Below are 6,723 nucleotides of genomic sequence, written 5' to 3' on the forward strand. Positions count from 1 at the left end.
TTTTTTTTTTTTTTTTTTTTTTTTGATGATTTGTTTGAGTTTATCATAGATTCTGGATATTAGTGCTTTGTCAGATGTATAGATTGTGAAGATTTTCTTCCACTCTGTGGGTTGTCTGTTTACTTTGCTGCCTTCTTTTTGCCATACAAAAGCTCTTTAGTTTAAGTCCCAGCTATTTATCTTTGTTTTTGTTGGATTTGCCTTTGGGTTCTTGGTCATAAAATCCTTGCTTAAGCCAATGTCTAGAAGGGTTTTTCCAATGTTATCTTCTAGAATGTTTATAGTTTCAGGTTTTAGATTTAAGTCCTTAATCCATCTTTAGTTGATTTTTGTATAAGGTGAGAGATGAGGATTCGGTTTCATTATCCTACATGTGGCTAGCCAATTATCCCAGCATCATTTGTTGAAAAGAGTGTTCTTTCCCCACTTTGTATTTTTGTTTGCTTTGTCAAAGATCAGTTGGCTGTAAGTATTTGGGTTTATTTCTGGATTCTCTATTCTGTTCCATTGGTATATGTGCCTGTTTATATACCAGTACTATGCTGTTTTGGTGACTATGGCCTTATAGTACAGTTTAAAATCAAAATCAGGCAGTGTGATGCTTCACAGATTTGTTTTTTGCTTAGTCTTGCATTGGCTATGTGGGCTCTTTTTTGGTTCCATGTAAATTCTATAGTTGCTTTTTTCTAATTCTCTGAAGAATGATGATGGTATTTTGATGAGGATTGTATTAAATTTGTAGACTGCTTTTGGCATTATGGTAATTTTCACAATATTGATTCTACCCATCCATGAACATGGGATGTGTTTCCATTTGTTGGTGTTGTCTATGATTTTTTTCAGCAGCATTTTATAGTTTTCCTTGTAGAGGTCTTTTGACTCCTTGGTTATGGATATTCCTAAGTACTTTATTTATTTATTTTTTGCAGTTATTGGAAAAGGGGTTGAGTTCTTGATTTGATTGTCAACTTGGTCACTGTTGGTGTATAGAAGAGCTACTGATTTGTGTACATTAATATTGTATCTAGAAACTTTGCTGAATGCTTTTATCAGTACTAGGAGCTTTCTGGAGGAGTCTTTAGGGTTTTCAAGGTAAACAATCATCAGCAACAAACAGTGGCAGTTTGATTCCTCTTTACTGATTTGGATGCCCTTTATTTTTTTCTCTTGTCTGATTGTTCTGGCTAGGACTTCCAGTACTATGTTGAAAAGGAGTGGTGAGAGTGGGCATCCTTGTCTTGTTCCCATTCCCAGAGGGAATGCTTTTAATTTTTCTCCATTCAGTATTATGTTGGGTGTGGGTTTGTCATAGATGGCTTTTATTACATTGATGTATGTCCCTTGTATGCCAATTTTGCTGAGAGTTTTAATAAAACAAATGCTGGATTTTGTCAAATGCTTTTTCTGTATCTATTGAGATGATCAGGTGATTTTTGCTTTTAATTCTGTTTATGTGTTATATCACATTTATTGACTTGCATATGTTAAACCATCCCTAATCACTGGTATGAAACCCACTTGGTTATAGTGGATTATCCTTTTGATATGTTGTTGGATTCAGTTAGCTAGTATTTTGTTAAGGATTTTAGCATCTACGTTCATCAGGGATATTGGTCTATAGTTTTCCTTTTTGGTTATGTCCTTTCCTGGTTTTGGTATTAGGGTGATGGTGGCTTCCTAGAATGAATTAAGGAGGGTTCCCTATTTCTCTATCTTATGGAATAGTGTCAATAAGATTGGTATCAATTATTATTTGAATGTCTGGTAGAATTCTGCTGTAAATCTGTCTGGTCTTGGACTCTTATTTGTTGGTAATTTTTTAATTGCCATTTCAATCTTGCTGCTTGTTATTGGTCTGTTCAGGGTATCTAATTTTTCCAGATTTAAGTTAGGAGGGTTGTATTTTTCAGGAATTTATCCATCTCTTCTAGGTTTTCTAGTTTATGCATATAAAGGTGTTCACAGTAGCCTTGAATTATCTTTTGTATTTGAGTGGTGTCGGTTTTAATATCTCCTGTTTTGTTTCTTATTGAGGTTATTTGGATATTCTCTCTTCTTTTCTTGGTTAGTTTTGTTAATGATCTATCAATTTTATTTATCTTTTCAAAGAACAAGACTTTTTGTTTTATTTATCTTTTGTATGTTTTTTACTTCAATTTCATTTAGTTTTTCCCTGATCTTGGTTATTTCCTTTCTTCTGCTGGGTTTGGGTTTGGTTTGGTCTTGTTTCTCTGGTGCCTTGAGGTGTAACCTTAGAATGTTCAGTTTGTGCTTTTTCAGTCTCTTTGATGTAGGCATTTAGGAGTATGAACTTTCCTCTTAGCACCACCTTTGCTGTATCCCAGAGGTTTTGATAGGTTTTGTCACTATTGTTGAGTTTGAAGAATTTTTTAATTTCCATGTTGATTTTGCTTTTGATCCAATGATCATTCAGGAGCAGGTTATTTAATTTCTATGTATGCGTATGGTTTTGAAGGTTCCCTTGGGAGTTGATTTCCAGTTTAAAATTTTTTTTTACATTTTACTTAGTGTTGGGTACATGTGCAGAATATGCAGGTTTGTTACATAGGTATACCTGTGCCATAGTGGTTTGCTGCACCTATCAACCTGTCATCTAGGTTTTAAGCCCCACATGTATTAGGCATTTGTCCTAATGCTCTCCCTCCTTTTGCTCCCCACCCCCCAACAGGCCCTGGTGTATGATGTTCCCCTCCCTGTGCCCATGTGTTCTCATTATTCAGCTCCCACTTATGAGTGAGAACATGCAGTTTGGTTTTCTATTCCTGTGTTAGTTTGCCAAGAATGATGGTTTCTAGCTTTATCCATGTCCCTGCAAAGGACATGAACTCATCCTTTTTTATGGCTACATAGTGTTCCATGGTGTATATGTGCCACATTTTCCATATACAGTCTATCATTGATGGGCGTTTGGGTTAGTTCCTTGTCTTTGCTATTGTAAATAGTGCTGCAGTAAACATGTGTGCATGTGTTTTTATAGTAAAATGATTTATAATCCTTTGGATATATACCCAGTAATGAGATTGCTAGGTCAAATGGTATTTCTGGTTTGAGGTCCTTGAGGAATTGCCACACTGTCTTCCACAATGTTTGTATTAATTTACACTCCTACCAACAGTGTAAACCATTCCTATTTCCCCACAGCCTTGCCAGCATCCATTGTTTCCTGACTTTTTAATGGTTGCCATTCTAACTGGCATGAGATGGTATCTCATTGTGGTTTTGATTTGCACTTCTCTAATGACCAGTGNAATGCTCTCCCTCCTTTTGCTCCCCACCCCCCAACAGGCCCTGGTGTATGATGTTCCCCTCCCTGTGCCCATGTGTTCTCATTATTCAGCTCCCACTTATGAGTGAGAACATGCAGTTTGGTTTTCTATTCCTGTGTTAGTTTGCCAAGAATGATGGTTTCTAGCTTTATCCATGTCCCTGCAAAGGACATGAACTCATCCTTTTTTATGGCTACATAGTGTTCCATGGTGTATATGTGCCACATTTTCCATATACAGTCTATCATTGATGGGCGTTTGGGTTAGTTCCTTGTCTTTGCTATTGTAAATAGTGCTGCAGTAAACATGTGTGCATGTGTTTTATAGTAAAATGATTTATAATCCTTTGGATATATACCCAGTAATGAGATTGCTAGGTCAAATGGTATTTCTGGTTTGAGGTCCTTGAGGAATTGCCACACTGTCTTCCACAATGTTTGTATTAATTTACACTCCTACCAACAGTGTAAACCATTCCTATTTCCCCACAGCCTTGCCAGCATCCATTGTTTCCTGACTTTTTAATGGTTGCCATTCTAACTGGCATGAGATGGTATCTCATTGTGGTTTTGATTTGCACTTCTCTAATGACCAGTGATGAGCTTTTTTTCATATGTTTGTTGGTCACATAAATGTCTTCTTTTGAAAAGTGTCTGTTCATATCCTTTGCCCACTTTTTGATGGAGTTATGTTTTCTTTGTTAATTTTCTGCATCAATGATTTGTCTAATGCTACTTAAACAAATACATAAATAAAAAATCAAGTGAGATAACATTGAACTTCATTAGGTTCTCAGCAAATTATGGATATTTTCATTTAAAAAAAGAAGTTCTAATTGATTTCTTTTCAAGATCTTATCTCCTCCTTCATTTCCTGTTTTTTTTTGGTTTTTTTTTTTTTTTTTTTTTTTTTTTTTTTTTTTTGAGATGGATTCTTGCTCTGTCACCAGACTGCAGTGCAGTGGCATGATTGTAACTCATTGCAACCTCCACTTCCCCATCCTGGGTTCAAGCAATTCTCCTGCCTCAACCTCCCAAGTAGCTGGGACTATAGGCATGTGCTACCATGCCCAGCTAATTTTTGTATTTTTAGTAGAGATGAGGTTTTCATCCTGTTGGCCAGGATGATCTTGATCTTTTGACCTCGTGATCTGTCTGCCTCAGTCTTCCAAAGTGCTGGGATTACAGGTGTGAGCCACCATGCCAGACCATCTTCTCCTTCATTTCCTAGATTGCTTTAGAAGTTTCTTCATGTTGACTTTCAATTTTGTCTTAGATCTCATTGAGCTTCCTTGCCATTCATGCTTTTGAATTCTTTGTCATTTCTAGGTTTCCATTTTTGGTTATGGACCATTGCTGGGTTGCTAGTGTGATCCTTTGGGGGGTGTTACTACATTCAGATTTTTCATGGTGTCAGAATTCTTGCACTGGTTTCTTCTCATCTGGAGACTGGCACTTCTAATTTTCATAATTATTTTCGTGTGGGTAGGAATTTTCTTTTTCCTTCTTTCCCTATAGTATTATTCTTGTTGTATTATTTTCCTTTCCCTTTTTGCTCCTCTCTTGAGAGTATGACTGTAGAGAATTATAGGTAAGGTCCTTTTGCTTTGCTTCTATAGCGCCGTGAACTTCTCCTGGCAGATTTTACACTGGGCTGTGCAGTTCAATCTACAAGCCAGTAGATGGTGTTTATAAGTAAGAGCTGGCTGCAGCCAACATGGTAAGTATATACTTGATGCTTTATTTACTGGCTGAAGCTATCTATTGCCTCAGGCAATGGGCTGATTCATGATGTTTTATTTACTGGCTGAAGCTATCTATTGCCTCAGGCAGTGGGCTGATTCCTGACATGCACATTGTTCTGAACTTTCTGTTCTGCCCTGGGGGAGCAGGGGCCATGAAAGGTGGAGCTGGACCAGTGCTAAAGAAGAATCTACTAAGTGCCCATAGGTGTGCCTAGGTGTGGAGCTAGGAAACCTCTTCAGCCCCACGTTTTCTGCATGGAATCAGGAGTGGCCTAAACTCCTAATCCAGGACAGTGGGTGCTCCAGATGCCTGGAGATCTGCCTGGGCTGGCTTCTGCACCATGATCTCTGCATAGCAGGAATGGGGTGACTCAAGCTGCTGAACTAGGCAAGCAGATGCTCTGAAGGCCTTGTTATTTATCTGGGTGTGTAGCAGACAGGGCCTCTCTGCAGCAAGACCTCAGCCCAGGAAGCTTGGGGCAGCTCAGGCTACTGATCTAGGTAGGTAATCCGGTGTTCCAAATGCCTGGAGATCTGCTTGGGTGTGAAACAGAAAGGCCTCTATGCACCAGGATCTCTATTCAGGAAGGATAGGGTAGTTCAGTCTGCCAGTCTAGGTGAGCTGGTGCTCCAAATGCCTGAAGATCTGCCTGGGTGTGGAACAGTGAGGGCCTTGTTGCACTATGATCTATGCCCAGGAAGAATGGGATTGCTCAGGCTGCTGAAGCAGATGAATGAGTGCTCCAAATGACTGGAGGTCTGCCTGGGCATGGAGTGGAGAGAGCCCTTCTGTATATGACCTCAGGGGATCAGGCTAGGGTACCCAGCAGTGGCACACACAGATTAGTTCTAGTTCACCAAGCTGGCCCTAGCTGTCTCACTGCCCAGGAGAAACTGCAGCTGTAGCAGCTCTCCTCTTGTCCTAGGCTTGCAATGGGAGAAAGCACATATTCAGAACCTACTGCTTTCTACAGTTCTGGCTATAGAACTGTAGAAAGGCTACTCCACTTCAGAGCAAGCTCTAATCTCTGGCCTGAGATGAAAATGCCCACAGAACCACGCTCCTGGATTACCAAAGAATGGCTGACTTTTTATGCACCTAGATTAAAAATGGCATCCTGCTCCTGGTCCCAGGTCTGAGAAAATGTCTGCAGCTTTTCGCGGTGTCTTTCCCTCACAGTGTCTCCAAGCCTCTCCCCAAGTTAGCTCCAGGGGTTGGGAGAAACCATTGCTCTTCCTCAACCTGGGTTAGTGGGAACCCCAGGGGAAAGGTGAATCACAGAGGAAGGCTGATTGCCCCTCTAGTGTACTAGGGCTTCACTCACTTTTATCATCTGGATGCCATAATGGGGACAATTTGCTGCCATTCTCTCTGGGATCTGGGTGTCCTTCATGATTCCAGTGGTTCCCATTTTCCTTCTTGAATTAAATCTCACGGAGTTGATCTTTATGTATTGTCTTGCTATTTCCAAGTGGCTGAGGCATGCTGAAAACCTGTAATCCACCATCTTGGAAAAAAGAAATAAAACTCTAAGCATTTCTTGTAGGGTCCAGTCAAGTGGTGATGGATTCCCTCAGCTTTTACTCATTTGGGAAATACTATATTTCTACTTCATTCATGAAGGATAATTTTGATGGTGTGAAAGAAAAATATCTTGGGTCCCCCAAATCACTGAGCAAAAGGGAAAATTC

The sequence above is a fragment of the Rhinopithecus bieti genome, unplaced genomic scaffold (genome assembly GCF_001698545.2).
Source record: "Rhinopithecus bieti isolate Rb0 unplaced genomic scaffold, ASM169854v2 scaffold_17939, whole genome shotgun sequence".
Taxonomy (NCBI): domain Eukaryota; kingdom Metazoa; phylum Chordata; class Mammalia; order Primates; family Cercopithecidae; genus Rhinopithecus; species Rhinopithecus bieti.